Here is a 25580-nt window from a genome sequence, read left to right on the forward strand (position 1 = left end):
TAAAACTCACTTATTCTCTTCCTGACATGTGAATAATGAAGTCTGAAATGTCAGTCAGTCAAATTACATTTGAAGGTAAGTACACCTCCATTGGTTCCAGTTTATTTGTTGAAAACTAGTATTATTTGTGTCCTACAAGGTAAGTAGTTTTTACTGACTCTGTTTTTGTCTGTCCTTTAGAATATTCATTCTAAAAGGCAAACACTCTTGACAAATTGTTCAATTAGGGGAGTTGATATGCCAATCTCACAGAGAAATTTAACAGTCAACAGAAGTAACAATACTCATCAAGTAATATTGTGACAGAATGTGTAGAAGAAAAAAGAAAAGAAAAAGCATAGGTTGTATCAGCTTTATTTTTATTGAATACCAAAATTTATTATTTCCAGAAGCACATAGTACCCATGATTTGTGGAAATTGATTCTGTCAAGGCTTTTTAGGTGAATAAAGTTTGTTTTTTTTTTATTTTTAAAAATAATCTAATAATCTGGTTTTCATAATACATTGTTATCTCAGTATCAGAATTTAGAGTAATTTTTCCTTTAAAGGCCTACTATCATTTCTCATAATTCTAAAATGCACTTAATCCCATTTTCATATTTTAAGATATTTAAATGAAGGGTGCCATAGCAAGGTCAATGTTTATTTCTAGGTTTACTGGGGGAGAAAAATGGTATGTTCTGTGTTATAATACAACAGGGGCTGTACAAATATCTATAATGTATTTCATAGTTCTCAATGAGAATAACCAAAATATGCATGGTTATGCAAATTCTGCAATAATGTGATTCATGTATGGGTGGTTTTTAGGGAGGTGAACCATTTGAGAAATGTTTCTTTATGGATACACTTCCACTAATCAGACATCTCCCCTCCTTGCCGCCAACTCTTATATAGGAAAGAACTTCCTGAGTTCCAATAAATAAATGAAAATAACCCAATTTACACTAAAAGGTGTGCGGTTTTTGTAGTACTTTTTAAAAATAAACCCTTTCCCCACAGCAAAATTCTTCATTATTCTGATATAAAGATTCACTAGAGCCTTGATTTATTATCATAGAGAAAGGAAAAGGAGAAAGGCACCAAATCAAAAAATAGAGTTAACTGTGTTTCTTGCAGCACAGGGTTTTTTTCCAGATTAACTGGTGATTCAGGATTTCATGTTATTATCATCCTCGGTCAGAATGGAATAGAAGATGGAGGAAAAAGGGGCTGTTGCAGGTGTGGAGGAAACACTTAGAGAAGATTGCATATAAAATTCACTTAAACTAGTAAAAAATCATTTACTGTAGTCCAGCTGTTCACATACTTATTTTTCTTTTAAATTTGGCATGAAAACGAGCGTATTATTTTTGCAGAGGGTTTTTCTTTTTTTTCTTTTGTCGTTGTTCAGATGAGAATTATCAGACGCAGCTGGGGGATTGGCAGTACTTGGAAAGCTGAGAACAGCAAACTTGGGAAAGAAGGAAACAGGATATGGGATGCCAAGAAAAATACATTTCTGTGACACTAATATGGAGATTTTCAACACATTTTATTTGCTTTAAGAGAGAAAGAAAGGCAAATCAAAATAGTAAGCAAAGACAGCTGTTAAATTCTGTATCAGAAAAGTATATTTTCTTTACTTCAAATTTCCTCTGAGAACTTAATCTGAGCAAGAAGTTATGCACCTTCAACCATGAACTATTGGATAATGGTGCTGTGTATGGCTGGGTAACTGTCTCTTCCATTCCAGTGGCAGCTTATTTTCAATGAAATACAAAATGTTCCTCATATGAGGTCTCTTTACTGTGTAATTGTTAAGGCTATGGTTCAGGAAAGCATTCCTCTTGGGGAAAACAGGCACATGCTTATCTCCAAGCATTTGTAGACAGGCAGATACAGGAGTAAAGGTAGAATGAATATGTACCACCGCTTGCAACAGTTTTCCCTTTGAACAAAATTAATCATTTAAAATTTTTAAGCTAACATAAGGAAGAGTTTATTTTGCTACTGAAAAAGAAAACAGGATTCAAATTCATTGGTCTTCATCACACTCCTCTTTATATACATAAAAAATGAAACCTAAAATCTGAGGTACAGTTTCTGTCTCTCTTTGTAACAGTTGAAGGAAAATGGACTGAGATGATCTGTCTGGTTTAGGTACCTAGCTTAGGAATATATGAGCCTATGGAATAGCTGTGGAAATTACATATAGAAAAGTTGTTGACAAAAGTGTTATGAACGTCTTTCACAGTTCCCAATGCTGGTGAAGTGCAAGGCAGGGGCTAAATTTCTTGCATTTCAGAGCAACAGTTGGTACCATGGTGGCAGCTGGCAAGATATGGGTGCATTTCTCCCCATTTGGTGCCTGTCTCCAAATCTTTGTCTATTCCTGACCTCCTTGTTTGCATCCTTTACCCACCTCAGTAGCTCAATTGCTAGGCATGAAACACCCATTCTCCTACTGCTTGTAAGAATAGTAATCAGCATGGCATTTTGCACATAAGTTTTATACTTCCATTACTTGATAGCTCATATATTTCTTAGCTAGATATTTAGGCAATTAACTGCAGCCATGGTCAATTTCTGCTCCTTGGCTACTTTTGGCATCATGGGACATGGAAACTTAACTGAGGAGCAGACTGAGGGAGCATGTTAAATGCACTGAACCATGAATTTTCTCTATCCATAGATGCCTAGAAGCCAAGCTGTGCTTTGAGTTCAGGTATATACCCTGAATGAATTCCTTTGACCAAACGTAGATATACACTGTGCAGATGCCAACACCAAAGCTTGCAGCTCTTCTAAAGTTTTCCCTCTAAAGCCAATGTACAGAACATCATGCTTTCAGCATACAATTAATTTCATCTTAAATTAGTCATATAAATCAGATCAGATAACTCTTGTCTCTAAAGCACCTCTTTCTTTCTGTGAACTACAGGGGTTATCTCAGCTGGTGTCTACTACTAGTTGAGATAAAAGTCACCTGAAAAATCAGGAGGAATCATAAATGAGTTCTTTGCTGGGGGACAGGCCCGGAAGGTGCTTAGCTCCAGCCTTTCTGGCTAGAGAAGCTGGATTTGGAGTTATATGAGCTTCATTAATTTTTCCACTAGGTATGCACTGGAGAACATAAGTTTGTGCCTCCAGGTGAAGAGTGTAGATGGTAGATGGGACTGGGCTTGAGAGACATCTTGTTACTAAAATCTTCTGCTTCTGTATTATTTTCTTTTCTCTCTCTAGTCATCTTCTTTCTTGATTTGCTCTTATTTGAATTTCTTCCTGTTCTGAGAAATGTTATGATGATGTTCCTGTTGTTCAGAGTAATAAAAATTCCCTTGTCTGTCTATCAGTGCACTTTGAAGATATTTGAATGGGCTGGAGTGTTCAAATACCTGGGGAGAGATCATTCACATAGAGGAACTTTGTTTCTGTGTTCGTTTTGTAGGCCCTCGTAAAGTCTTAAATTAGTAGCAAATAGAAGATTTGTTCCAAGGAATTTAGACAGCTGGTACATGGCAAACTCTAAAGACGAACAAATGTAATCATGATATCATGTAGGAGCTACAGACTTACTGCTGCTTTGGTTCAAGATCTTATGGGACCATTGAGTCTTCTGCTTTTTCAAAATCATGTCTCCATAACTGAAGTTACAGCAGCTCTAGTGCATCAGTACATTAAAATTACTATTTTGAAGTGTTAGGTTGCATCAGCTAGCTGGCAGTATCTAAATAACACTTTAAATGTCACTTCTTAGATCAGTTGTATGAGATTATTAAAGGGAGGAGTCTGTATGGTTTCTTTCTATTATTATCATCACAGAGTTTTTAAAACCGCTGCATAACAACAGTCTGCTAAAAGGGGTGAAAGTGGATAATCCTCTCACTTTTTATGTTGTGTCCCTTAGGTATGACCTTCTTTTTCCTTTCTTACAACTGGTTGCTGTCAACAGTATAATCCAAGATCAAAGAAGCGTAAGGAAAACAGTTTATTACTTCTTCCCTCTTGAACTGTTGTGGTTTCCAGACATGTTTTGTTGTTTTGTTTTGGTTTTGTGGTGGTTTTTTTTTATGTAACATCAGACCTCTATTTGCCCTGTTTTCACTGCTACATGTCAATACTACGTTTCTGAATCAATGTTCTTCTTCTTTTGTTGAGATAGAGGAGGTTTTGCAGCTAAATCTTGTGTGAAATAACAAAAGCCTGAAGGAGTATCAGCTGCAAGTTGGAGCATAGGGAGAAAATTTGTTTTTTTCTCTTATGTATGCATAAATCAATTATATTTGTACAATGGATATAAGGATAGCATGTGTGCGTACTTTTGTGTTTTGTTTAAAAGGATGTTTCACTTCAGCTATCTGCCAAATGATGCCACAAATAATAAATATTCGTAATATGTTGTTTTTATAATGGTTCATGACTGGTATAGTTAGGTTAGGCATCAAAAAATGTAGTATCACTATGTGGTAAACTAATGCAAGAAGAAATAATTTCAAAGAATTTTAAACCTAAATTAATTATTACTCTTGCTCTGCAGATGAATAGACATATATAACTTTAGCAGGGTATCTGTGTTAGACCTTGATCTTCTGTCTTTCCCACAAACCTCCCTTTCTTCCCTTGTGAAGGATACCACCTTCTAATTTACAACTAATACATTTAAGGCTGGGGACAGCCTTATTATGGGGAGAAGATGTGGGCTATGGTGTAAGTATGGTTGGTACTCTCTGAGATGCAGCTTCTTAGTAACCTCAATGCCATGTGCTGGGAGAAAAAACATCTCTGTGCTCAGCCCACTGTCAGAGGCCCCACTGTGCTGACAGCTTTGCTCTGCAGGACAGTCCCATAGTGTCCTTTGGATTCATGGGTCATATCCCTGGCCATAAAGGTATTGCCTAAGATGTGAGGAAGGAAAGGATACTAAATTATTGACAAAGGCAAACATGACTTTCAAAACCCAACTAACCAAGGATGCAGAACAAACTCCTATCTATGTGGGACTTACCTTTAGTTTGGTTTGTCCTCTGCCATTGAAGGTCCAGCACGGGGCTGGAAAAAAACTCTTTGAAACCTGTGCTGGCATGAGAGTGCTGGAGCAAAAGCAAAAATATAAGGAAGTTGTGTTAATTTTGAGGTCCATTAGGCACCAAGGACCTGTTCCTATTCCTGGTGAAGTTAAAAATCTCATTGATTGTAAAGCTCTCATTGGTTGTAGAGGTGCAGGCTCAGTCCATGGAGAAAGAATAATCATCGTTCTGTATGAAAAAAGAACATTATTGAACCAGATATTTTAATTGTTAAAGTAACTATTTTCCAAATTCTTAGTGTGTCAGATACAAAACTTCAATAAGGCAATTTACCCGAATATAGTTGCCATGTAATTGCAAGTTTACCAGGTTCAGGGCCTGAAGATATCCAATATTTTAGCATGGATGTCTGTATAATAACATGGACTCCTTCAACAAGTGTCTAGCCTAATGCATCTGCTTTCATGATAATGGCCTAAGGCAAATATAAAAAGTAAGAACTGCATTGAGAAAATTTGACCAAACAAAACCTTGACAATATTTCAGCCGGGAGCTCCTGATTCACTTCATCACACATGTTGTACATTTATTGCAGAGCTCATGTGCAACATAAAAACAGTAAAGTATCTATCTGTCAATACCTTTCTTCTTATTTGACATTTAAAGACTCTCCTGTTCTATTATCTTTGCTTTACTTTGTGACATTTTTATCAACTTCAACATTAACATGGCAGATTTTACAACTAATACATTTAAAAGGTGCAAAGATGTCAGCAACATCAATTATAAAAAAAATTACAGCTCCTGCTTTACCTCAGAGGTAATTAAATGAGCTGTAATTATTAGCCTAGATTCATTAGATTCGTGTTCTCATGACCTCCTCAGATTGGATTATTGTAATTCTTGGTACGCCTGTCTGCCAAGGCAATGCACTGGCAGCCTTGAATGCAGTCAAAAAGTCACAGGTAAGAGGACTGTTAAAAAACAAATTATTTAGGACCCTTATAATTCACTGCAAATGAATTCTCTATTATACAGTCATGATAATATTGCCATAATTGCTCAGTGTTTTGTGAATAAAGACAAATAATTCCAGATTGTTGTGACTTTTGGAATTGAATTTAACTGGTGTTATAGTTATGTTCAGAGTGGAATGGCTTGGAGTGACAAATCTGTACAGTGGCATATAAAATATGCTTGTGGGTGATATGGGAGACATGCTTGTATCTTGACTACATTCATTTTACTCATACTATTATCGTACTACTTGGAGACCAGAACTAGAGCTGGTTTGAAACTAGTAACAGAAGAAATAAATGTGTGGGTTAAGTGTAAGGAAAGTGAGAACATTCCATGCAGACAGTAAGGAAAGGATACCCAAGTATCAAAACCATGTAATAATTAGACAACAGATATAAGGATAGGAGTATATTTTATGATATCAAAGTGAGTGAAATGTAGCTTTTTAGGTATCATCTAACTCGGTTTTATTTAAATTTCTGTATTCCTGTCGTGGTTTAAACCCAGTCAGGTAACTCGTTCACTCACTGCCCCCCCTTCTTTCCCTCCCCCTACTCCCGGGGGGGGGCAGAGAGGAGAATAGAAAAGAATGCAACTCCCACGGGTTGAGATAAGAACAGTTTAGTAACTAAGGTATAACACAAATCACTACTGCTACCACCAATAATAACAATGATAAAGGAAATAACAAGGAAAGAGAATACAACACCTCACCACCAGCCAACTGATAACTCACCACCCCCCAGCCCGACCAAGCACCAACCGATACCTCCTCCAACCCTGCAGTCTCCCAGCCCTTCCGGGTAACTCCCAGTTACCTCCTGGGCATGACGTGCTGTGGTATGGAATACCTCTTTGGTCAGTTTGGGTCAGGTGTCCTGTCTCTGCTTCATCCCGGCTTCCCCTCCTCCCTGTCAGAGCATGAGCCTCACAAAGTCTTTGGCCAAACCAAAACATCACCGTTATCAGCTCTGTTCCCGAGTTGAAAGTCAAAACACTGCACTGCACCAGCTACCAAGAAGGAGAAACATGACTGCTACTGCTGAACCCAGGACAATTCCTTCAAGTTTCTGGATTGTAACACTATCGGCTCCCTGTCTTTAGGTGCACAGTTTTGCATAACTCCTCAGGCTGAAAATAGTTTGGCCTTCACAACTCGCATGTAGGATTTATCAGCTGGTGGGGTTTTATGGATGAGGATTAAATCTTGGTCAATTATTAGAATTGTACAGGCAATGCCTGCTGTCAGGTAACCATTGCCTGTGATATAAAGTGTGATGTCACAGAGAACTTTATGGGATCACCCCATTGCAGTCAACTACCCATGCTTTAGATCTTAGCAGTTAAAGAATAATGCTAGTAGAACACTGAAATTACATTAGCTTTGATGTGTACTTTCAAGATATTCCTCCTGGAAAACACAAAGCTGTTTAATCTTTGGAAATAAAGTCTCATCAGATGTCAATTAAAAATTCCCCAAATCTCACAACAAATTAATGTTTTATTTTTATCAACATATCTTTGTGTTCTCCATGCACTTTGGAATCTTCTCAGAGATTGGGCCAGACCTGGCTTTTGCTGAGACAAAGAGTGACATTGTCATGAATAACAGCAGGAGCAAGAGCAAGCCAAATGAGATGAAATTAAAACATTACATGCCCCAAATATTGTCTGTCCTAACACTATCAGTAAAATATGAACATTTTCTCTGTTCCAATGAGAAATGATGGGAAAACTAGAAATCCAATTCCTTTTAATCTCCAGAGAAAGTAAAAATGTTTCCTCTGATGTTATTGCATGTGAAAAGTTTATAAAATAAAAGAAATAAAAAAACCCAACCAAAACAAAAAAGAAAAAATCCCAAACCAAATGAAAATACAAGTCCAGGTCATACAAAGTAGAAAATCTAATCTGGAGTGATACAGTGGAGCAGCTTGCAGCAATGTCTTTGAACCAGGTATAGTTACCTTTACACTCATGGAATAGCATCTTACTCAGAAGCTAATGTCATTAAAATTAATGAGAGTGTTGCCACAGTATGTGTGCAAGCTGAAACTGGTCATTTGTATTCAGAGAAAACTGAAGGCTACTCATGGGAACTCAGAAGGGTATCTAGTGAAACCACACGTGTTTTCTTGGCATTTGCAAGGCTATATTTGAACATGTCCATTTGTTTGGGCAACTGCTGTTCACACATAAACCTGTACAATTGTGTTTGTTGTCTTTCACTCTTAAGTCAGGTCCAAATACAAAAATATATGTGTAGATGGTGCTTCCCAAAACACAAGACTGTTGTTTGAAGTTTTGGCCCTTTCTGCCTGTGGTCTGATGTGCTGTCATTAGCAGAACAATGTCCATTAAAAATGTCCAGTTTGGGCACCTTACACTGGGGTAAACCAGACACCATTCAATTAACTTATGTTGATAAAAAAGTCAGATTATCTTAGTTCCTGTAGTAATTCATAATAGTTAAATACATATTCTTATGTAGCTTCCCACTAGAAAGCCAGTGTCTCATTAACCTTGGATGTACCAACTTGAGAACTTTTGGGAAGTCACATGATAACTAAAATTTGAGGAATGCCATACATAGTCGACTGAAATGATTCAACAATATAAATTAGATGTAAATAGATTACATGCTTTTTTCAGCAAGGTGGGCTTCAGAGCATGAGAAAGTGTTATTTATTAATGAGTAACATAATGCAAACCAATCATCATTAACTACATTCTCCATTTCCTCCCCAGGATAAGCCCAAAGTAATTTAAAGGGCAATTCCTCCTTGCTTTTCTAAGCCAGTCTTCCTATCTTGGGTAAGATGACTTCTGGGCTCAAGATGACAGGAAATTGGTCCTCATACATGATTATATACAATACTCATTTAATTTTAAGGGTACAACACTCAATATCTGGAAATGAATTTTCTTGCTGTGATGCTAATTTTAACTTTTGTTCATTTTTCAATGAACAGCCTGCATAGTACTTCATTACTCAGCGAAACAGGCAGCAAACCTGAAGGCTCTGTAAAATTCCTGCCTATTCATAAAGAAGGCCTCTGTTCCACTAAATAAATCAAATTTCTGAGAGTAAAAGAAACCCTACTTTTCTGTCCCAGCCATAAGAAGTCCTGAAAAGTGAGTTTGCCCATTATAGCCAGTTTGCAGGGAGGTGTCATCTGAAACCAAAGGAAAGTTTCTCTCTAAATTCATTGGACTTTGGTTCAAGGTCAAAATGAGAAGGAGCTTCAGATGTTCAGGACAGAAAGGATCACAGTGGCCAGAAATTCTGAGTTCTTGAAATGCAAGACATAATTTCACCAAGTAATAAATACATCAAGACTACAGCTTCTGATCAAGGCACTTCACATCTTTTTTTTTTTATAAAGACTTTTTATTATAAAGACTTTGAATGACAGAGAACATATAATATACCTAGTACAGGCATTAGTTAGTTCACTTCTGGTAAAAAGCAGGCACTTTATTTCTAGCCTAATTTTGTCCGCAATTAGACAATCCCACAATGTTTCAGAACGCAGAATTTTTCAGAGCGATAACCAGTGCATAAACATGCTGCTAGCATGCTGCATTTCTACCCAGTGATGGATCTGGCAGTATGAATATCAAGAATGGTTTAAAAACAGTAAAATGTTGTTTCACTGCCTAAAAATATTTTACTGGTGTACTTTGTGTAATGCAATCAGTTCAGTCATTTGAAGAAGATGACTCTTCAAGGGCACAGGTAAAGAGTTCTGTGAATAACCTGCAAATGAAAAATTGATGCAGAAGACAAGTAATACACAGAAACTCTGCCCTGCATTAATGAGAATGCTGCTGGGTAGCCATAAAGTCACTGCTGTCTAGAAGCAGGAATAAGATCAAATCAGGCTTTACTTTACTAAGACTTGTATTTGAGAAGGCAGGCTGAGAAGCAAACACAGTTTAATTTTGCCTCAGACATTGCCTCTCTGCGTGCTTATATGACCAGGCTTTCTTTGGGCATAACCAAAGAGTGATTGACACTTATAACTACTTAGCGTGAACTATTGTCAGGGTCTGACCCAGCTTCCATCAAAAGTGGAAATATAGCTGGGTTGTAAGGACCAGTTCAGGTGTTTAGCAGAGTATTGGCTAAGTGGAAGGTAAATTCTACGTGAACTTTGATTCACACCAAGAGTATGAGTTCAGCTCTGCTGAATTTCAGTGTCGCTGCTGTAGGTGCTTGCACCTCACTTAAAGAAAACATCTACATCAAATGTAGGAATCTCACTGTAGCCCTTACTGAGTTTGTTATTAATATCTATTTTTGGTAATCAGAGACTGTATGTTCAGCTCAGCTATAGAACCCTACACTGGAGATACCTGAAGTTAGATGTGCTGAATCCTACCCTAGGTATCTATCTGCATTTGAAAGTCTTGCTAGGCACTGGCAGACTAACCAAGGTGCCCTTGTTAAATTTATGGCAACAGAAAGTAGGGGTTTAAATGCCTGTTAGGTTATGAGCTTAAATGATTAAATATCTGTATAAAACTGCCCCATGATGCAAGTTAGTCACCTGCAAAGGGTGACTTAAGCTGCCAGCGGCATGAATCTTTCATGAGTTGCTTCTCTCTCTACGTTTACATTATAGAATGGAAACAGTGACTGCCTGAAGCTGGGGGCATGAATCCTGGCTATAACACTTGATATTATGTGTTCATGTGAATGTCCTCACGGTAGTGCCTACTTTGGACTTTAAATATAGCATTCGCAATACCAAACTCTATGCAATAAAGGTACTAAGGAGGCAATATATATTGTTTTACACAGTTGTAAATGAAACATCCCCAATAGATATTAGCCAATGAAATGTACTAAATTCAGCTTAGAAACTTCCTGGTTTCTAATATTTAATATATATAGCTAATTATCAATAATTCATCATTAATATATAAACTGTAATACTGTATTAATTATAATAATTATTACCTCAGACACTTTGAACAACATATACCATGGAGAAGAGATTTTTAAATAAAACTGAGTAATAGCAAACATTTAATACAAAGAATAAAAGTTAGTTTTATTACCAACTTGGATTTGCTGAGCCCTAAAAGGAAAATATCACTGCCACCATAATACTGTACTCCATAAAGAGGTTGCTAAAAATTAAAAGCTTTAATTCTCCTCTGGAGCCTTGTTGTAGCAAAGAGGTTTCACAGTCTCCTGACTTCTCTGGTGCTGATAGAAATATGTTTGTAGTCTAAATATGCCAGAAAAGTGTTCCAGTAGAGATTATGGGGTAGCTAGAGTGCTACTGTGGTTTACTTAATTCAAAGAAGTGCTTGAAAGAGACTTTTAATCTGCAGTGGACAGAAGCTGCAATACTGATACTGAAAATGACATTTAGCAACAATTTCTGATGGCTTTTTCTGAAAGTGGCTTGGGAAAAGCATCTCACTGATACCAGTGGTGTAGTTAAGCTTCTGAATTTTACATATGAAGATGCTGGGCAGAGAGCTATATTTAGATGAAAGGGATTATCTTCTTTTTAACACCATGCAACCAGGAAATCAGAGGTTGTCCATTTCAGCCCTGACTGAAAATGGTTGATGTTAGTTTTTTCATTAGTTTCCCTGACCTCTTCGGAGGCCAATAAAAAGGCCACCAAAATTCAAAGGTCCAGAATTAAAATGGTATTTACATATGTAACAGCCATTCATAGGATCATAGAATAGTTCATTTCATGGAGAGATTTCACTGATTTTAATTGAAAATTAGAATGCAAAGTACTTCCAAGTATCTGAACCTAAGTGATTTAAAAGAGATTTCCTAAACAGAGTCCCATGTTAGGACTGCATGCTTCCTTTTCTCTTAAACATTTGAGTGAATAGTGTTATTGCCCTGCATTAATACAAACATCATGCACTTTCATCGTATTGTCTCACCATGTGTGCATAAAGGACCAATGTGGAAGCTCCTAAAAGTCAAAGAAGGGAAATTTTCTGCTGCCTTGCAATCAGATCAATGGTGCTGAATTGCTGGCTGCAGAGCCAATCTCTGGCTCCACCTTCTGCACCCTGATTGCTGTTTGCCATAAAATCTAACTAGTCAATCAGCTTGCAAAACTCAGCAAAACACATCATCTGGTTAAGAACGTCTGCCCTGAAGTTCAAATGTGCCATCAACATAAGTTCAGCTGTGGATAATGGTGGGAAAGGAGGGAAGGATTCAATTAGCTTTAGTGTAAACAGATTTAAGAGAATTCATAGAGACTAAAGCAATCTGAGTTACTCTTGTTAGTAATCCCCTTTGGAGGCTCTAGGTATGGAATACAGTTTATTGAGATGTCTAGAGAGATTTAAAAAAAAAAAAATCTGGAAACAAAGCAAAGCTTGAAGCCTTATAGAAAAATCCTAGTGAAGAGAAAATATTACTGGAGGGGGTTTAAGATGTCTGAAAAGATTGCTGATTACAACAGAAGCAATCCAGGAAAAAAAAGGAGGTAAAAATACTATTACAGACAAGTCTTTTCAAAAGCCTGTCACAATTTGAAATCTTGTACTGTGGAGGTTGAAGCCATTAATGGGGTCCACAGAATATCTTGCTGAATAACCTGAAAGTAAAAAGCTGAAAATCATGCACTATCCATATTTCCCACAGGGGGCATGTAGAATTTCTAGGGTAAAAAGTTACAAAAGATGGAGGAAAGAAGGCTCAAAGTCACTGTGATACACAGAGGATGTGTGTTTGGTTTGCTTTTCAGTGAAGCTTGCTGAAAGAACAAAAAGATTTCTACACACACAGAAAGAAGGAAGGAAAAGGGATAGGAATAAATTTGAGTGAGTTAGACTTTCAAGAACCAAAGCAATTGCTGTCCAGGCGAAGAGACACGAATGAAGATTGATAATGCAGCAATAGAAGCAGGAGCTCCGTGCAGAAAGATAGTTATGGATGGTTAAATGTTTCCAACTAGTTACAGATGTCTATTGCCAGGAGAGCTTATTTAAGGACTGTAAGCACGTGCTTGATTTTAATGAGATTTATGCTCAGGCTAAATGTTAGGCATGGTGTAAGGACTTTGCTGAACCAGCAAAACTGTCATTTTATTGAATTATGGAGATTTTGTCATATTTTTTTAATTTACGGGAATAAATTCCAATTTTTTTTGACAGTGGTAACTCTCAGATTAGTAGAAAGATAAAAAACAGATTAACTAAAACCTTCCTGTTTGGGGTTTCTACATGAGGACATGAGATCAGAATCAGGGTTTAGTTATTACAGTTTAGAAATGAAGAAACAACAAAAGCAAATGCTGTCACAAATTGGATGAGAAGCATGAAGAAATGGTGTTGAAATGATGATGGTAAAGGGGGAACAGAAGCAGTGTAAGAAGAGATTTTCAATACAGAGGCGTATTAAAAATAAACATATAATAAACAGTCCAGATACAAAGTTAGCTAAAACTGAAGTCCAGGTAAGAGTCAGAGAAGAGATACAGAATAAGTCTTACCAACACAGGAGAGACAAAGACATAAGCTGGTGGTGGACAATGGGGTTGCATACAGAGTTTGTGTTGCAAGGTTTTAGTAGTAATGGGAGCTACAGGGGTGTCTTCTGAGAGAAGGTACTAGAAGCCTCCCCCTTGTCTGACAGAGCCCATGCCAGCCTACTCCAAGAGGTACCCATGTCTTGGAAGAAGGGGAAGAGGTGCTGCAGACACAAAAGCAGAGATTCCCCTGCAGCCCATGGTGAGGCAGCTGTACCTCTGCAGCCCATGGAGGACCTGCACTGGAGCAGGGGGATGCCTGAAGGAGGATGTGACCATGTGGGAAGCCTGTCCTGAAGCAGGCTCTTGGCAGGACCTGTGGCCCCATGGAGAGAGGAACCCACACTGGAGCAGGTTTGCTGCAGGACTTGTGACCCCTTGGGGGTCACAAGCAGACTGTTCCTGAAGGGCTGCACCCCATGGAAGGAGGACACGCTGGAGCAGTGTGTGAAGAGCTGCAGCCCATCGGAAAGACTCACATTGGAGAAGTCCATGGAGGACTGTTTCCCATAGCAGGGACCACTTGGGAGGAGGAGGTAGAGAAATCAGGAGTGATGTTAAGCTGGAGAATAAGGCAGGAGTGGGCAAAGGTGTTTTAAGATTCTCATTACCCTACTGTGTTTTGATTGGTAATAAATTATACTAATTTTTCCAATTCTAGTCTTTTTTGCCAATCATAGTAACCAATGAGTGATCTCTCCCTGTCCTCAACCCATGAACCTTTCATTATCTTTTTTCCCCCCTGTCCAGTTGAAGAGGGGAGTGATAGAATGACTTTGGTGGGCACCTGGCATCCAGCCAGGAATAACCCAACACAGGCTGACACACTGCACAGTGTTAACAATGGTTTTGGTACCTCCAGGTGCCTTTTGTTTTCACGCTGCTGTGAAACCATGTGCTGCTGCTCGCCAAGCATTACCTCAGCTAAGTGACCCCTTGTTCTTCTTGGCCTTCTTCTCCTCACAAACCCTCCCTTCTCTTTTCCTTCCCCCTTCCTCTCTCACTCCCCTAGTACTTTCCTACTTGAGTGCAAGCAAAAGTATTAGTAACTGACACCCATATTTTTCCACCCCTCATACCACATTCCACTACAGATAACTTTGCATGAAAATGAAAATTAGAATGCAAATAGGAGTGTAAAGACCAAGACACTTCGATTATACTCTGTCCTACACAGATAGGAAACATACTGTTGAAATGAGGTAACACTGTCTAACCAACGTGAAACACCTCTGATCTCTGCCTAACATTTCCTGATCCTGCTTTTTTCTTTAGGTCTTAGGGTTCTTCTGGCAGTAGGCGGTATATTTTAGTATCTTTACACAGCAGCTAGGACTAGAGGGCTTTCATATCATTATGGCAACTTCAAGTGCTGCCAGAACATCTGTAATATTTATACCACCAATAAACAAAAATGTACGTCAACTTTTATTTTATCTATCTAAGTAAAAGAATAAAGAAAAGAAGCAAAGATGTATGTCAAGTTTCATTTTGTTTATCTAAATAAAATAATAAACAAAAGGAAACTTCCAGATACATAAATAAACCCAGTATTTAAAGTCTCCTCACTGTTACTAGGCAAACCAGTAAGGCTGGCAGCTGTCATACATTTTGAAATCCCAAACAACTAAGAGCAAATAAAAGAATAGTTAGCAATAGTCTAAGATTGGTGCTGCTAAAGAATGAGCAAACAAGTCTGACCTGGTTTTCTGTGCACGTAAACAGACACAATGTTCCCAAATTTAGTTAAGCTGCAGGTATTTCTACCAGCTTCAGTGCTCTTGTATTATTCTCACCAAGAGCAGAGACAGTTTATTGCAAAACAACACTTAAACTGTAAACCAAAGTGAAATACATATGTATAATATTATATGTTTACCAGTAGCTGTGTAGTAAATAGAGCATAGACCTTAAGAAAACAACCAAATATAATCACAGACTGTTTATCAAAATACCTGTTTGAGTCCTGTAAGCATCTGAGTGCTTACCAATGCTGACATGGAGGACTTTCAGAAATGTCTTTCAGGTCTTACATAAATGTACTGAGCTAGACCTTGCACTACTCCAATTATCACTTGCCCAGGTTGTAACATTTCAAAGTTAATGAACCTGTTTCCAACTTTTCTCCCGAAGGTCGAGGAGGAGAGACCTTAAGGTGAGCCTCCCAGGTGCCCTATCGGAGGAGGATTTTGGTGACCTGCCTGCGGCCAGGAATCCTTGCACACAGAGCAACCAAGGTCAGTCAAGGCTCATCTCTTTGGCAGACCTGCAGGGGCAGCTGCACAAAGGGCTTGGCTGGGAAGAGTCTGATTACAAGGCAAAAGAGATGATCCCACTCTGATTCACTCTGCAAGTCTTCCTATTCTTTAAATTTATTTCTGTAAACTATAGTCTGAGTATAGGCACAATAGGCAGGTAATTTAGGTAATCAGAGTCATCTTGATAGGACCAGGCAAGGGCATTTCAAGTATTGATTGTAACATCTATGTGAGACAATTAAAGCCAGTAGGCAGAATCCATCCATAAATCTTGGGTGAACTAGAACCATCCTTCTGCCCTTGCTTGAGGATATACACAGCTTCTTAATGTACTGAAAGTATCTTACTGTAACACTTTACTGTCAATAGATAATGAGCTGCTAGTGTTGTCCATGTAAGAACTTTCCTTTAAAGAAAATATTCTGCTGCTAAAATCAAGATAACAAAAAAACCCATCTAATAATACCTACCTTTCTGTGGGTCAGTGGTAAGGTCACTGTATTATAATGAAACATGCATTTCATTACACTTGATGAGATATATGTATTAATTTCTAAGGCAGAAGTGGACAGCTTGCAATGGCATCTATTCATTTCCTTGCTTGTGTTTGTGCCTTGTTAGAAGAGCGATAGCTAACTGAATTGGTTTTTGAAATCAGTTTTAAATATATTACAAATGCATTCTTTAATACTTTCCCATTCGACACTGGAAGGCTGGGAAGACAAAAGCGCTGGCTAGATTGCTGTCTGAGGCACAGCACCTGTATGGTGCAAACCTAGACAGAAAGTCACAGGGTTCAAGGAGGTGACATGGGGGTTAAAAAAAGCATCTTTTCATTAGACACTTGAAAGTTAAGTGTATATACTATACTAGTCATATGGGTTCACTCTCATGAGCTGTAGAGCAGAGTAGGCACTCCAGGGAGTAACAAATACTACTTACCTCAGGCAAGAAGCTAAGCAGCTAGATTGGACTAGAGTAAAGGAGGGCCAGCTTGGCCAAAGCGTAGACGTTTGCTGCCCTGGCAGGAATAAGCAACGCTCCCTACAGCCACTTAACTGGCTGTATCCTACATATAAAAACGGTGTTGCTCTCTACTAATAGGCAGAAAGAGTGCTTTGAGAAGAAGTCAGGTGGTTGATGAGAATCTCAACATGACCCAGAAATGTGCACTTGCAGCTCAGAGAGACAACCATATTCTGGGCTGCATCACAGGGACTGTGACCAGCAGGTTGAAGGAATTGATTCTACCCCCCTACTCTGCTCTCATGAAACCCCACATGTAGTACTGCATCCAGCTCTGGTGCCCCAATGTGAGAAGGATGTGAACCTGTTTGAGTGAGTCTCAAGGAGGCCCGTGAAGATGATCAGAGGGTTGAAACACCTCTTCTATGAAAAAAGGCTGAAATGCTTCAGCAGGGTTGTTCAGTCTGGAGAAGAGAAGACTCTGGGGAGACTTCTGAGCAGCCTCCTAGTACCCGAAAGGGGCCTAAAAGAAATCTGGAAAAGAAGATTTTACAAGGGTATGTAGGGACAGGACAAGGGAGAATGGCTTTAAGCTGAAAGAAGATAGATTTAGATTAGATATTAGGAGGAAGTTTTTTACTGGGAGGGTGGTGAGGCACTGGCACAAGTTGCCCAGAGAAGCTGTGACTGCCCCATCCCTGGCAGTGTTCTATGTCAGGCTGGACAAGCTACTGAGCAACCTGTTCTAGTGGAAGGTGTCTGTTCCCATGGCAGGGGGGTTGGAACTAGATGAGGGTACCAAACTATTATTCTGTGATTCTATGAAGTCTGCATTCATTTTGCTTTCTGCTAGGCTCATAAGCTTATTGCGTCTTCATTTCATAAACCTAAGAATTTATGGCTAGAATTTAGTCTTTTTATTATGATTTATATTTTCTTTGTGTAAGAAATATAGAAACTTTCCTTTATGTTTCTTTCTTTGTGTCTTGGGTCAAGATTGCAAGCACCACATAAATAAACTGACCTAGATCCAAAAAGATGGATTTCTGAGAGAGGAAAGAGTAGAAAGGTGAGCTGAGAAGGCCTTTTTGCTTTCATGACCATCATGCCATATGGTGTGACGTAAACATGCAATGTAAATTGACAGGACTGTTAGTGCTCATATGCAGCTCTTTGCATAAGCATCAGAGTTGCACTAAGTACTGACTTAGGATGCTTAATTTCTCATAGAACACTTGTCTTCCCACTGAAATATACATGGAGAGTTCACACCTAAATAATTCTGGGGATGTGGCCATACAAGACAAGAAAAAAATACTGTTTGCCTCTCCTGAATCCTTGAGGATATTCTTTCAAGGTCATGAAAGAACTTTTGTTAGGCAGACAGAGAAATTAAACACATATCTCCATCCCAGGGCCCAGAGCAAAGAATATGAAAGGAGGTGGGCACATCTGATATGCACTCTGCACTTGAATCTTTTAATCTGTTGCCCACAAGTATATGTATAGTATTGTATAAGGTATAGTAGCATCCTGCTCAACCCTCATCTGGGGCCTCAGAGGGAAGGGGTCTCCTCATGTAAGCCCTGTGTTATATTTGTCATTCCTATGTGGAGACCATGGATATCCTCAAGTGTCTTAGGTGGCACTATAGATTTCCTGGCAAGCAACTGAATCAAGTTTTAAATGTTTAAAGACTAATCAGAAAACAATTAAGTGGTGGAAATGAGCCATAGAATCAAATATTTGATTACTAGAAACAAACTTGAAGAGTGGAGGAAGCTGAGTAAAACACAACAAAACAGAATTATTCCTGACTTACGTACCTAATGCAGTTTTTTTTCAGAGAAATCTGGAGGAGGAGTTTATATAAAGTAGACTAGTAGGTTTGCATAAATAGCACTTTTAAAATGACAAAAGGGACAAATTTTTATTCCTTACTTAGGGTACCTAATCATTAAAACCTGTTAGAATCCTTCAGAATCCTCTAAGGTACATTTACCGACAGCTTGAAGATGCTTAGTTTACCATAAGTTACTTTTCTAGAAGCTATGATCTATATCTCTAAGTTGGATTGTCTTTCCACGCTGCCGCTGCTTTTTTGCTCATTTAAGAAATTCCTCTGAAATCTGCGTGCAGTTACTAAACTTGAAAAAAGGAATCCAGCTCTTGATTACATTTTGACAGAATAACTTTGTGAGCCATCTTCCAAGAAAAAAAAAAATCATTCTTAACTAGGATTATAGCAAGATAGATACTTTGTTATGCAAATGTCTGCTTCTCTGCAGACATTATAATCCATGTTGGAGGCTTCCTTGAACTCTAAAGCCACTTTATTTTGGATTCACAGAGATATAGTTGCAAAACAAAATAATCTCTGAGATAGAATTTTTGAGACTGAATAGAGAGAATTAAGTGAATAGTAAAAGTCAGCTTCCTAGTGTGATTTTGTTTTGCCTGAGGATCAATCTGTCTCAAAGGTACTGGATAATTTTTTCTCTCCTGGATGAGTAAAAAAAAAAAAAAAAAAGAGAAAGAGTGTATGTGAATTTCATTTCCCATTCTATCTAAAAATCTCTTCCATTGTGGAAAGTTTTAAAAATTCTGTTTGCAAAATTTGGTTTAAAATATAATCTTGATGCCTTCAGTTTCCAGAATATGGGGTTTGTGATGTGGTTGTTGCCTGGAATCTTCAGTCACGATTTCGGTTATGCAGCTGACCACATGTTAAATGATCACCCCGTTCTTTATCTGACCCAAAGGTGTTGGTGGCTTATTTGGGAGCTATGGCTCAGTTTGGACATGTGGGTAAGAGTTCTCTTCAGTAGTTTATTTCTTTCATAGAGTATTTTAAGGATGTTAATATGTATTTTGTCTAAGTTTCCACAGGCTCTTCCCCTGGAGATCCACAGGACTCCATCTGTTCAAAACAGCTGCCAAATACTTTTGTGAGTGTGTACATGTATGCCTATGTATAAATAAAAAATACACTAGGAAGAAAGCCTGAGACTTTTCTATGGTTGTGATATAACCTCCAGGGTTATAATGCACAGTTTTATGTATTCCTGTCTCTAAAGCAGAGATATATTTTTTCTCAGCTGAGATAGCATGCTGAATGTCAGCTATCTGTTTTTGCCTCTCTGTAAATATGCAGTAATTTTTATTTTTTTATTATAGGGAGTCCTGGATTGTACTGGAGGAATGCATGGAGGCAGTGGTTAATATGATTTTATAGGGAGATTGTAGGGAGATGCAATTGCGTTGGGTGTCTTGACAGCTCAGAGGTTTTCTGGATCCATCAGCTCTGATCTTCAGGTGGCTGTGGTAAATTGGTGTTCAGGGTGATGTTTTCCTTTCTGAAGCATGCTGTTACAGTTATCCATGCCATTGCTAACTTCAGGTTAATCTGCCGTAATGTGCCCTGTACTAGTCTTTTGTGCACAGGAAAGCAGTTCAAAGTCTTTTGATCGTGTACAACACGTTCTTCTTGTTCAATTGATACGATCAGATGACCCCTGTGCTTCAATTTCTTTAACAGCTTCCTGTTCCTTTAGAGACATCATTCAATGTAGAGATGACTTTCTTTAAAGCCTTAAATAGGCTTGCACTAGCTTCCATTAGAAGCACACACTATTGCAGTGTATATTTTGGTTTTCTTCAGCATTAGAGAGCAAGTTACAGGAGATCATTAACAACACAGAGACCTAGAAGAAATTAACTATATTAAATTTTGTGATACTAAAACATAAATTATAAAAAAAGAAACCTCTCATACAGCAATATGATAGAGCAACTTTTTCAAATGTGTTTCATGTTATTCAATAATTTTGCCACTGTTGAATCTATTAGGAGTTTTATAACAGATGTAGTTGAAAGAGATTTGACATTGCTGAGTGGTTTTACAAACCCACTTCAAAAAATGTCTGTTTCAATCTAAAGATTTTTGGCTTAAGCCTGAAATCAGTTTTAGCTGATTTTTCCAAAAGGCAATGCATTGTTTGGAACTAGACATCAAATCTCAAGTCACAGACTCAAGTTACTGTGTTTATACAATCAGCTTGTCTTGTCAAGGATAATATGTACGGGTAAAATATGTCAAAGCTAATTAAATTCCATTTAGCATATTTGCTTACTTCTCATGATTTATGGTGCTTTATTGCTAGCTTTCACTTTGGTTGTGAAATTATATTGTACATGTTTCCAATCCATAATGCTTTTCTATTTATTTGAAGTAGTGGAAGACAATATATAAATATTATTAACTTTTTTGCTGTTTTTTAAAGGTATTAATACTAAATGCAGTTACATAGAATTCTACATAATCAAAATACTCTAATTCAACATTCAATATTGAATCCTTATATTATCCCCAGTAAGGAAAACAATTAAATATTGTTATCCTAATTTCATAAATAAAAATCATAGAATCATAGAATAACAGGTTGGAAACTACCTCAAGGATCACCTGGTGCAACCTTTCTTGGGAAAAACACAGTCTAGACAAGATGGCCCAGGACCCTGCCCAGGTAAATCTTGAAAGTATCCAATGCTGGAGAAGCTAACACTTTCCTGGGGAGATTAGTCCAATGGCTGATTGTTCTCATTGTCAAAAATGTGTGAAAAATGTGAGCTAGAGAGATTAAGCTGTGCATCCAAGGCATAAGAAACACTTTGTTTCAGTGGCAGGATTATATCAGGATCCAAAAGCTGCTTTCAAACCACTCTACTAGTTTTTTCTCCTTTAATGAACTCATGACATTTAAGAAAAGAGACGGGACTTTGTGTTAATATACACTAGCTATTTCAATAAGCCTTGTTTTTACAGCGAAGTCTGCAAAGATACCTCCTAGTAAGCCAGGAGCTATAATAGATGCAGGTATATGTTTTTCCACCTTCTGCCTCAGTAACTAAAGGATAAAACTAATCAGGACTTAGATTTTCAGAGAGTAGCTTATCCTCTTTAGGCGTACTTTCTTGAAAACTGTACACTAATTTGTGATGAACGAAATGAATTCCAGCAATATTGCTGTCTAGCAGTAACCCAAGCAAGTGCTGTCATGCACAATTTCATTGTTTTTCAGGACACTAAATTTGCAGAGTTTGGTCTTGCATGTGATTGATTGTATTTTTAACGTATGGAATCATTACAGTGTTGCTATGCATACTTAGCCAAATCAAACAAGAAACAGCAAGTAGCTGCTCTTACTAGTGCCAGGATAGCAATGCACAGACTTTGGCTAGGGATTCCCTTTGGTGTTTCTTATCTACTCAAACACTGGACAAAAGAATTGTTTATTAGCATGGCAAAGAATACCCCCAAAAGTCTCTAGCAGGTCTGATTCTGTTTCACAGCCTCCATTAAATGTTTACAGCGGTGCACATATCACTGGTTTGAATTTTCTTTAATCAACCAATGTTACAGTACAGCTTTTTTCGCTAAACTCTGATAGAAGTCTGGAGTAAACTCTTCTCCCAGGAATGACAGCAGTTGAACTCTCAGATAGGGGACCAGATTCTCTCTTGCTGTGCACCATTAGATAATGATTACGCAAGACAAATGCAAATACGCAGATACCTGGCTACAGCTGTGATCTTGCAAGTGCTGTCCAGTGATGTCTTCTTTCCTTATCATGTTACTCAGAGGAAGTGTCACATTAGACACTGCCAGAAGGTCAAACACTTCCCTTGTTTTCCTGGTAAACCTGCTTCGGGCATAATGCAGTGTACTGATTTGGTATCATTTTATGAACATTTTAGAATCATTTAGGTTGGAAAAGACCTGTAAGATCATGAAGTCCAACTGTTAATATAACACTGCCAAATCCACAACCATATCCATCAGTGCCACGTCAACACATCTTTTAAATATCCCCAAGTATGGTGACTCAACCAGTCCCCTGGGCAGCCTGTTCCAGTGCTTGACAACCTTTTCAGGGAAGAAAGTTTTCCTGATATTCAATCTAAACCTCCCCTGGTGCAAGTTGAGAGTAATTCCTCTTGTCCTATCACTTGTTACCTGTGAGAAGAAACTGACATTCACCTTGCTACAACCTCATTTCCCAGGTACCTGTAGAAAGCACTAAGGTCTCCCCTGAGCCTCCTTTTCTCCAGGTTAAACAATCCAGTTCCCTCAGCTGCTTCTCATTAGCCTTGTGCTCCAGACCCTTCACCAGCTTTGCTGCCCTTCTTCAGACACGTTCCACCAACTCAAGTCTTTCTTGTAGTGAGTGGCCCAGGACTAACACAGTACATAATGCATAGCCTCACCAATGCTGAGTACAAGTGGGCAACCACTTCCCTAGTCCCGCTGACCACACTATTTCTGATACAAACCAGGACGCTGTAGTTCCCTGAATTCTCCTTTCAGCTCTTCCTGTAGATGTGCATCACATTTGCTAACTTCCAGTCAATCAGAACCTCCAAAGGTAGCCAGAACTGCTTGATAAATAATTTAAAGCGGCTCCGTGAGCAGTTCTGTCAGCTCCCTCAGTACCCTTGAGTGGATCTCATCTGACCCCATAGACTGTGTGTCTATACACCATATAAAGATATGAACTGTGCCCAAGATTTGTACTAACAATATCCAGAGCAACCTGCTGCTCATTTGGTCACCTACATGCAGGCTACTAATTCTGGGTTATTTATAAGAAGGTATGAATTAATGCTTTTCTTTTCAGAGTTTGCCATTATTAGCTACTTCTCCTGGTTAGAGTAATATCAGAAGAAAAGAAATAATAAATGCTGAGAGTTAAAAATAAGGAAAATATTTTGTTAAAAGTAGATGTATACAATTAAGGCTCTGCAAAACAGTCCTGAAGATTCTTTTCCATAATACTCTGTTACTTAGGGATTATGGTGATGAAGAAATGTCAATTTTGATGTGGGCATTTCTCTTTAAAGCTTTTGTAAGATGTATTATTGTAGCATGATAAGCCTGGTCTCTTTGTTAAAGCAGCTATTTTGTGTGTAGCTCAGAAAAGCTTTATGCATTAGAATTTGGTCTTACTTTCATCAGAGGAAATGACAAATTTAGAACTCTCAAAGTACGAATGTGTCTTCATACTTGCCAACCTCAAAGGTACTCTGCAATGGTCTCAGGTTTTTTTATAAACCTGTAGAATTATCAGTATTTATTTTAATATGGGCAAATCTGGGCCATCATTATTTAGGATTCTCCATGATTTCATTGTAGACTTTTGGTGACATAATCTCAAAAGACAATGACATTGCTTGTTGTAGTAAGTGAGATGATACATATTCTTCAGGCTGGTTTAGAGCTCAAATCTAAAGGCTAATCAAGGACTCCTTTAAATACTTGTCAGGTTTAACCATAACTTTCCACTTGCTAATGGGGAATTTTTCATTTTATCTGGAGGAACAAAATCTTCTCTCTTGGTTGCAGACTTTCCTAGGTATGTTTTATACAGATTTCATTCATTACACTATAATGTTGCAGTTGTTCTAATAAATATATTAGTAAGTTAAGTTATTGATTTTTTTAGATGGAATAATGATTAGATACTGGTCCTCTGCATCAATAGGAGCTGCAGAAGCACTTATACAGTGAATTAATTTCCCAGCATACCTTATATTTTATTTATTTCATCAATCTTAAAGGGATAAATATCCTGGATGACCTGGGCTGTCATCTATTTCTTGCATTAAGGTTGAGAATCGGGGCTATACATTGGAATGAATGCTTAGTAAATCCATTGTAGAATACATCTACATTGTTATTTTAATTTTTTTCTGGACAATCAAAGCTGATGGTTGAGCTAATTTGAATGTATAAAGTTAGCAAAGACACTGATGAAATCTTTCTTTAAATCTGATAACGTTATGTCTATTTCCCATATCTATTTACAGAGTTAACAGGACATGGTCAGCAGCCATGAAAAGAATTAACCAATTTTCTAAGTTATTCCTGCTAGTGAATATTGATAATCATTCAAACCTCCTAGTATGAATTTCATTCACCATAAGGGAGGACAAAAGCCAAGATTGATCATAACTTTGTGAACTAACGTATTAGCCCTTTAGTAGCTGACACATGGTTTACACAGGCAAGAGGTAGAGGATGATGTGAAGATAAAATAACTCACATTTGAAGACAATATATTATTCTTATTTGTCAGACAAATTTTTAGGCCTGGATCCTGGATTCAGTCCATTTAATGTTAGACATGCCACTGAAATGCTTACATTTGTATGCTACTTGCCCTAGGCAAACTTTATTTACAATGGAGATAGGCACTTCCAAAGAATGATTCTGATCTTAGGTGGTGAGATAAAGGGAGCACAGCATTAAAGTACTGTATCAGTAACCCCTTGAGATAATAAATTTTATGTATTCATTTACAATTAAAATCTCTGCTTTGAAGTTGCTATCTCTATCTATTGCACAAGTATTCATACACCAGGGAGTTTAGCTGAAAAATTATTTATAAGAAAATCAACAATGCAGGATATCCAGGCACATTATTAAGAAAATGCAAATAAATCCCAAAGCAGGCAGCAAACAAAATAAACACTGCGAAGAAAATAAAAAGCTAGCTCAAGAAGCACAGTGCCACATGAACTGCAACTTAACATCCGTATTCACAGGGAAGAAACACATGACCTGCCCATGGACACATACTTAAAGGCATGCATTGTCTTCTACCCAAAACTGTACAGTAGCTTTAAAAGGTAATACTCTAAAGGTAATACTCTGAAGGAGAGGCTACTGACAATAGTGTACTGAGAGAAAGGTAGGCCTACTTTCTCTGCTTGTTTTTTTTCTTCTTTTTTTTTTTTTTTC

At 37.9% G+C, this 25580-nt stretch overlaps 1 protein-coding gene and 1 long non-coding RNA gene across 2 annotated transcripts in view; both read left to right on the forward strand.

The window, feature by feature from the left end:
* The window catches only part of TRHDE (thyrotropin releasing hormone degrading enzyme), a 702876-nt gene that overhangs the window by 306890 nt on the left and 370406 nt on the right, over positions 1-25580 (forward strand). The gene's annotated exons all lie outside the window — the stretch shown is intronic.
* LOC134161095 (uncharacterized) lies at positions 15613-19781 on the forward strand. Its single transcript, XR_009963825.1, has 2 exons — positions 15613-15793; positions 19670-19781. It is a non-coding gene; the product is annotated as an uncharacterized LOC134161095 (long non-coding RNA).

The sequence above is a fragment of the Pezoporus occidentalis genome, unplaced genomic scaffold (assembly GCF_034315485.1).
Source record: "Pezoporus occidentalis ecotype Australia unplaced genomic scaffold, CSIRO_AGI_Poc_V1 ctg17, whole genome shotgun sequence".
Taxonomy (NCBI): Eukaryota; Metazoa; Chordata; class Aves; order Psittaciformes; family Psittacidae; genus Pezoporus; species Pezoporus occidentalis.